This window comes from Aphelocoma coerulescens, unplaced genomic scaffold, assembly GCF_041296385.1.
Source record: "Aphelocoma coerulescens isolate FSJ_1873_10779 unplaced genomic scaffold, UR_Acoe_1.0 HiC_scaffold_73, whole genome shotgun sequence".
Lineage (NCBI taxonomy): Eukaryota > Metazoa > Chordata > Aves > Passeriformes > Corvidae > Aphelocoma > Aphelocoma coerulescens.
This window is the reverse complement of record NW_027184060.1, coordinates 890622-899534: the sequence shown is the minus strand read 5'-3', so window position 1 is coordinate 899534 and position 8913 is coordinate 890622.

Here is an 8913-nt window from a genome sequence, read left to right as displayed (position 1 = left end):
TGCTTGCAGCAAGAGCAGAGGAAGCAACTTTGTTTCTTTTTAGCCAGTTTTCAGCTCCTTTTCTCTGGGGGGAGATGGAGAGTTGAACTTTGTTTTCCTGGGACTTTGGGGGTTTTTTCCCCTTCTTCTCTTCTTGACTCTTTCAACATCAGAGCACATTGGGAGAATTTTCTCCCGAGGTGGGGGCCCTGAATGTGGGCCCATGAGCCAGCTGCAAGGAGGAGGAGAGAGACTACACCTACGGAAGTGTTGGGGTTCCTCCCCCCTGCCATGAGGTCATGGGAGAGGGGACCCTGGGGTAGAGGCATGGCCTGGGCACGGGGTCTCCCTGCTCCCTGCTCACATGTGCCCTAATCCTGTTCAGCACTGCTTATTTTGTGTTGCCCTGTGCCAGGAGGGCCCTGGTTGTGCTGTGATTGCTCAGTTCTTTGGCAGTGCCCCGCCCATGTGGCTGGAGAAGAAAGAGCTCTGAAACTTCTCTCAAGAATCGCTCCCTGTTTCTTTGCACGGGCCTCGCTGTCTATGGATGTTTCAGGAGACCCCACCGAAACACAAAAGGACTCTCAAATTATCCCAGCTTTCTCTGCACAGCAAGAGCTTTTAATATTTAGCATTGCTATCCTTTTCCTGTGTGTTTGTTAAAAAAATAGTTTTTATCTCTTTCACTTTCTTCCCAGGAAAGTTCTTTTTTCCAAAAACCTGGTGGGGGAGGGCTGGGTGTAACCTGCCTTCTATCAGAGGATATTTTCCTCCACATTTGTCCAAACCGGCACAGCCTGTCCTTTCCTGGGTCTCTGTTGCAGATGGAAGCTGCTGGTGCCATTGTCAGCTTGAAGCCCTCTTTTGATGCAAGCAGATGTTGCCAGGTGTGTTCAGCAGCTGTTGCTCAATGCTTATGCCAAGCTATTGTGTTCCTCATGGAAGCAAGGAGCCATTGTGACACTGCAGGGGCTGATGGCATCAAGGAGGCAATTGTGACAGTACAGAACCTCCTAGAAACAAGGCTCCATTGTGACACCGTGGGGAATCATGGAATCAAGGAGCCCATTGTGACACGGCTGCATGGAACCAATGGTCCATGGTTACACGGCGGATTCAAGAAGAGCACGGTGACACCACGCAACATCACAGAACCATAGGTCCATTGTGACACAGCGGGGCCTCATGGAAACAAGGGGACCATTGTGGCAAAGCAGGGCCTAATGGAAGCATGGAGGGCATTGTGACACTAAGGAAACTCCTGGAACCAAGATGACCACTGGCACATAATGGAACCTCATGGAAGCAAGCCTCCACGATGGTTTTGGAGGGCCTCAGGGACCACAGGACCCATTGTGACACAGCAGGACCTGGTGGAACCAAGGAGCCTTTGTGATACTCCACATCCACATGGAAGCCAGGGTGCACTGAGACACAGCGGGGCCTTGTTGGAACCAAAGACACCTCTGCAAAAAGCAGGCTAGCTCATAGAAGCAAGGAGTCCTTTGTTACAACATCAAACCTATGGAAGCAAGGGACCATTGTGACACTGCGGGGCCTCATGGAACCAATTGTCCATGATGACAGTGCGGATCAAAGGAGACCATGGTGACACTGCGGAACCTGATGGAACCAAGGAGCCATTGTGACACAGTGGGGCCTCATGGAATCAAGGAGACCATTGTGACCCAGGTGTTGCATGTGAAGGCAAGGAGCCATTGTGACACTTTGGGCTTCTTCCCTTGAGCTCTGCAGCTGGCTGTCCCAGCCCAGCGCACCATGTGCCACCTGCTCTCCTCAGGGCTCTGCCTGCACACAGCCCCAGGAGAAGTTTTCCTGTTTGCAAGGAAAGAATGGAAAAGCCGGAGCAGGTTTCCTAAACAACAAACCCCACTCAGGAGCCACATGCTCAGTACAGGCTGCCTGGAACGATGTCCCCTTTCTACAAGGGTCAGTGTGAGCAGGAATGATCTCTGGGAGCAGAATTCTCGGAGTCTTTCCACTGAATTCTCTGTCCCTGTGTCTTGGGGTGACTTTATTGTGTGTATCCCCTATTGCTGCTCTATGCCCAGAAGTGAACTTTGTGCATTTCTGTGCCTTTCAACTGAGCCTGAGAGGGGGGAGAGGAAAAAAAACCGGACAAACTTCTCAGAGCGTTTGTTCAAGGACACACATACACACTCCTCTGCATCCTGCTTGCAGCAAGAGCAGAGGAAGCAACTTTGTTTCTTTTTAGCCAGTTTTCAGCTCCTTTTCTCTGGGGGGAGATGGAGAGTTGAACTTTGTTTTCCTGGGACTTTGGGGGTTTTTTCCCCTTCTTCTCTTCTTGACTCTTTCAACATCAGAGCACATTGGGAGAATTTTCTCCCGAGGTGGGGGCCCTGAATGTGGGCCCATGAGCCAGCTGCAAGGAGGAGGAGAGAGACTACACCTACGGAAGTGTTGGGGTTCCTCCCCCCTGCCATGAGGTCATGGGAGAGGGGACCCTGGGGTAGAGGCATGGCCTGGGCACGGGGTCTCCCTGCTCCCTGCTCACATGTGCCCTAATCCTGTTCAGCACTGCTTATTTTGTGTTGCCCTGTGCCAGGAGGGCCCTGGTTGTGCTGTGATTGCTCAGTTCTTTGGCAGTGCCCCGCCCATGTGGCTGGAGAAGAAAGAGCTCTGAAACTTCTCTCAAGAATCGCTCCCTGTTTCTTTGCACGGGCCTCGCTGTCTATGGATGTTTCAGGAGACCCCACCGAAACACAGAAGGACTCTCAAATTATCCCAGCTTTCTCTGCACAGCAAGAGCTTTTAATATTTAGCATTGCTATCCTTTTCCTGTGTGTTTGTTAAAAAAATAGTTTTTATCTCTTTCACTTTCTTCCCAGGAAAGTTCTTTTTTCCAAAAACCTGGTGGGGGAGGGCTGGGTGTAACCTGCCTTCTATCAGAGGATATTTTCCTCCACATTTGTCCAAACCGGCACAGCCTGTCCTTTCCTGGGTCTCTGTTGCAGATGGAAGCTGCTGGTGCCATTGTCAGCTTGAAGCCCTCTTTTGATGCAAGCAGATGTTGCCAGGTGTGTTCAGCAGCTGTTGCTCAATGCTTATGCCAAGCTATTGTGTTCCTCATGGAACCAAGGAGCCATTGTGACACTGCAGGGGCTGATGGCATCAAGGAGGCAATTGTGACAGTACAGAACCTCCTAGAAACAAGGCTCCATTGTGACACCGTGGGGAATCATGGAATCAAGGAGCCCATTGTGACACGGCTGCATGGAACCAATGGTCCATGGTTACACGGCGGATTCAAGAAGAGCACGGTGACACCACGCAACATCATGGAACCATAGGTCCATTGTGACACAGCGGGGCCTCATGGAAACAAGGGGACCATTGTGGCAAAGCAGGGCCTAATGGAAGCATGGAGGGCATTGTGACACTAAGGAAACTCCTGGAACCAAGATGACCACTGGCACATAATGGAACCTCATGGAAGCAAGCCTCCACGATGGTTTTGGAGGGCCTCAGGGACCACAGGACCCATTGTGACACAGCAGGACCTGGTGGAACCAAGGAGCCTTTGTGATACTCCAGATCCACATGGAAGCCAGGGTGCACTGAGACACAGCGGGGCCTTGTTGGAACCAAAGACACCTCTGCAAAAAGCAGGCTAGCTCATAGAAGCAAGGAGTCCTTTGTTACAACATCAAACCTATGGAAGCAAGGGACCATTGTGACACTGCGGGGCCTCATGGAACCAATTGTCCATGATGACAGTGCGGATCAAAGGAGACCATGGTGACACTGCGGAACCTGATGGAACCAAGGAGCCATTGTGACACAGTGGGGCCTCATGGAATCAAGGAGACCATTGTGACCCAGGTGTTGCATGTGAAGGCAAGGAGCCATTGTGACACTTTGGGCTTCTTCCCTTGAGCTCTGCAGCTGGCTGTCCCAGCCCAGCGCACCATGTGCCACCTGCTCTCCTCAGGGCTCTGCCTGCACACAGCCCCAGGAGAAGTTTTCCTGTTTGCAAGGAAAGAATGGAAAAGCCGGAGCAGGTTTCCTAAACAACAAACCCCACTCAGGAGCCACATGCTCAGTACAGGCTGCCTGGAACGATGTCCCCTTTCTACAAGGGTCAGTGTGAGCAGGAATGAATGATCTCTGGGAGCAGAATTCTCGGAGTCTTTCCACTGAATTCTCTGTCCCTGTGTCTTGGGGTGACTTTATTGTGTGTATCCCCTATTGCTGCTCTATGCCCAGAAGTGAACTTTGTGCATTTCTGTGCCTTTCAACTGAGCCTGAGAGGGGGGAGAGGAAAAAAAACCGGACAAACTTCTCAGAGCGTTTGTTCAAGGACACACATACACACTCCTCTGCATCCTGCTTGCAGCAAGAGCAGAGGAAGCAACTTGGTTTCTTTTTAGCCAGTTTTCAGCTCCTTTTCTCTGGGGGGAGATGGAGAGTTGAACTTTGTTTTCCTGGGACTTTGGGGGTTTTTTCCCCTTCTTCTCTTCTTGACTCTTTCAACATCAGAGCACATTGGGAGAATTTTCTCCCGAGGTGGGGGCCCTGAATGTGGGCCCATGAGCCAGCTGCAAGGAGGAGGAGAGAGACTACACCTACGGAAGTGTTGGGGTTCCTCCCCCCTGCCATGAGGTCATGGGAGAGGGGACCCTGGGGTAGAGGCATGGCCTGGGCACGGGGTCTCCCTGCTCCCTGCTCACATGTGCCCTAATCCTGTTCAGCACTGCTTATTTTGTGTTGCCCTGTGCGAGGAGGGCCCTGGTTGTGCTGTGATTGCTCAGTTCTTTGGCAGTGCCCCGCCCATGTGGCTGGAGAAGAAAGAGCTCTGAAACTTCTCTCAAGAATCGCTCCCTGTTTCTTTGCACGGGCCTCGCTGTCTATGGATGTTTCAGGAGACCCCACCGAAACACAGAAGGACTCTCAAATTATCCCAGCTTTCTCTGCACAGCAAGAGCTTTTAATATTTAGCATTGCTATCCTTTTCCTGTGTGTTTGTTAAAAAAATAGTTTTTATCTCTTTCACTTTCTTCCCAGGAAAGTTCTTTTTTCCAAAAACCTGGTGGGGGAGGGCTGGGTGTAACCTGCCTTCTATCAGAGGATATTTTCCTCCACATTTGTCCAAACCGGCACAGCCTGTCCTTTCCTGGGTCTCTGTTGCAGATGGAAGCTGCTGGTGCCATTGTCAGCTTGAAGCCCTCTTTTGATGCAAGCAGATGTTGCCAGGTGTGTTCAGCAGCTGTTGCTCAATGCTTATGCCAAGCTATTGTGTTCCTCATGGAACCAAGGAGCCATTGTGACACTGCAGGGGCTGATGGCATCAAGGAGACCATTGTGACAGTACAGAACCTCCTAGAAACAAGGCTCCATTGTGACACCGTGGGGAATCATGGAATCAAGGAGCCCATTGTGACACGGCTGCATGGAACCAATGGTCCATGGTTACACGGCGGATTCAAGAAGAGCACGGTGACACCACGCAACATCATGGAACCATAGGTCCATTGTGACACAGCGGGGCCTCATGGAAACAAGGGGACCATTGTGGCAAAGCAGGGCCTAATGGAAGCATGGAGGGCATTGTGACACTAAGGAAACTCCTGGAACCAAGATGACCACTGGCACATAATGGAACCTCATGGAAGCAAGCCTCCACGATGGTTTTGGAGGGCCTCAGGGACCACAGGACCCATTGTGACACAGCAGGACCTGGTGGAACCAAGGAGCCTTTGTGATACTCCAGATCCACATGGAAGCCAGGGTGCACTGAGACACAGCGGGGCCTTGTTGGAACCAAAGACACCTCTGCAAAAAGCAGGCTAGCTCATAGAAGCAAGGAGTCCTTTGTTACAACATCAAACCTATGGAAGCAAGGGACCATTGTGACACTGCGGGGCCTCATGGAACCAATTGTCCATGATGACAGTGCGGATCAAAGGAGACCATGGTGACACTGCGGAACCTGATGGAACCAAGGAGCCATTGTGACACAGTGGGGCCTCATGGAATCAAGGAGACCATTGTGACCCAGGTGTTGCATGTGAAGGCAAGGAGCCATTGTGACACTTTGGGCTTCTTCCCTTGAGCTCTGCAGCTGGCTGTCCCAGCCCAGCGCACCATGTGCCACCTGCTCTCCTCAGGGCTCTGCCTGCACACAGCCCCAGGAGAAGTTTTCCTGTTTGCAAGGAAAGAATGGAAAAGCCGGAGCAGGTTTCCTAAACAACAAACCCCACTCAGGAGCCACATGCTCAGTACGGGCTGCCTGGAACGATGTCCCCTTTCTACAAGGGTCAGTGTGAGCAGGAATGATCTCTGGGAGCAGAATTCTCGGAGTCTTTCCACTGAATTCTCTGTCCCTGTGTCTTGGGGTGACTTTATTGTGTGTATCCCCTATTGCTGCTCTATGCCCAGAAGTGAACTTTGTGCATTTCTGTGCCTTTCAACTGAGCCTGAGAGGGGGGAGAGGAAAAAAAACCGGACAAACTTCTCAGAGCGTTTGTTCAAGGACACACATACACACTCCTCTGCATCCTGCTTGCAGCAAGAGCAGAGGAAGCAACTTTGTTTCTTTTTAGCCAGTTTTCAGCTCCTTTTCTCTGGGGGGAGATGGAGAGTTGAACTTTGTTTTCCTGGGACTTTGGGGGTTTTTTCCCCTTCTTCTCTTCTTGACTCTTTCAACATCAGAGCACATTGGGAGAATTTTCTCCCGAGGTGGGGGCCCTGAATGTGGGCCCATGAGCCAGCTGCAAGGAGGAGGAGAGAGACTACACCTACGGAAGTGTTGGGGTTCCTCCCCCCTGCCATGAGGTCATGGGAGAGGGGACCCTGGGGTAGAGGCATGGCCTGGGCACGGGGTCTCCCTGCTCCCTGCTCACATGTGCCCTAATCCTGTTCAGCACTGCTTATTTTGTGTTGCCCTGTGCGAGGAGGGCCCTGGTTGTGCTGTGATTGCTCAGTTCTTTGGCAGTGCCCCGCCCATGTGGCTGGAGAAGAAAGAGCTCTGAAACTTCTCTCAAGAATCGCTCCCTGTTTCTTTGCACGGGCCTCGCTGTCTATGGATGTTTCAGGAGACCCCACCGAAACACAGAAGGACTCTCAAATTATCCCAGCTTTCTCTGCACAGCAAGAGCTTTTAATATTTAGCATTGCTATCCTTTTCCTGTGTGTTTGTTAAAAAAATAGTTTTTATCTCTTTCACTTTCTTCCCAGGAAAGTTCTTTTTTCCAAAAACCTGGTGGGGGAGGGCTGGGTGTAACCTGCCTTCTATCAGAGGATATTTTCCTCCACATTTGTCCAAACCGGCACAGCCTGTCCTTTCCTGGGTCTCTGTTGCAGATGGAAGCTGCTGGTGCCATTGTCAGCTTGAAGCCCTCTTTTGATGCAAGCAGATGTTGCCAGGTGTGTTCAGCAGCTGTTGCTCAATGCTTATGCCAAGCTATTGTGTTCCTCATGGAACCAAGGAGCCATTGTGACACTGCAGGGGCTGATGGCATCAAGGAGGCAATTGTGACAGTACAGAACCTCCTAGAAACAAGGCTCCATTGTGACACCGTGGGGAATCATGGAATCAAGGAGCCCATTGTGACACGGCTGCATGGAACCAATGGTCCATGGTTACACGGCGGATTCAAGAAGAGCACGGTGACACCACGCAACATCACGGAACCATAGGTCCATTGTGACACAGCGGGGCCTCATGGAAACAAGGGGACCATTGTGGCAAAGCAGGGCCTAATGGAAGCATGGAGAGCATTGTGACACTAAGGAAACTCCTGGAACCAAGATGACCACTGGCACATAATGGAACCTCATGGAAGCAAGCCTCCACGATGGTTTTGGAGGGCCTCAGGGACCACAGGACCCATTGTGACACAGCAGGACCTGGTGGAACCAAGGAGCCTTTGTGATACTCCACATCCACATGGAAGCCAGGGTGCACTGAGACACAGCGGGGCCTTGTTGGAACCAAAGACACCTCTGCAAAAAGCAGGCTAGCTCATAGAAGCAAGGAGTCCTTTGTTACAACATCAAACCTATGGAAGCAAGGGACCATTGTGACACTGCGGGGCCTCATGGAACCAATTGTCCATGATGACAATGCGGATCAAAGGAGACCATGGTGACACTGCGGAACCTGATGGAACCAAGGAGCCATTGTGACACAGTGGGGCCTCATGGAATCAAGGAGACCATTGTGACCCAGGTGTTGCATGGGAAGGCAAGGAGCCATTGTGACACTTTGGGCTTCTTCCCTTGAGCTCTGCAGCTGGCTGTCCCAGCCCAGCGCACCATGTGCCACCTGCTCTCCTCAGGGCTCTGCCTGCACACAGCCCCAGGAGAAGTTTTCCTGTTTGCAAGGAAAGAATGGAAAAGCCGGAGCAGGTTTCCTAAACAACAAACCCCACTCAGGAGCCACATGCTCAGTACAGGCTGCCTGGAACGATGTCCCCTTTCTACAAGGGTCAGGGTGAGCAGGAATGAATGATCTCTGGGAGCAGAATTCTCGGAGTCTTTCCACTGAATTCTCTGTCCCTGTGTCTTGGGGTGACTTTATTGTGTGTATCCCCTATTGCTGCTCTATGCCCAGAAGTGAACTTTGTGCATTTCTGTGCCTTTCAACTGAGCCTGAGAGGGGGGAGAGGAAAAAAAACCGGACAAACTTCTCAGAGCGTTTGTTCAAGGACACACATACACACTCCTCTGCATCCTGCTTGCAGCAAGAGCAGAGGAAGCAACTTTGTTTCTTTTTAGCCAGTTTTCAGCTCCTTTTCTCTGGGGGGAGATGGAGAGTTGAACTTTGTTTTCCTGGGACTTTGGGGGTTTTTTCCCCTTCTTCTCTTCTTGACTCTTTCAACATCAGAGCACATTGGGAGAATTTTCTCCCGAGGTGGGGGCCCTGAATGTGGGCCCATGAGCCAGCTGCAA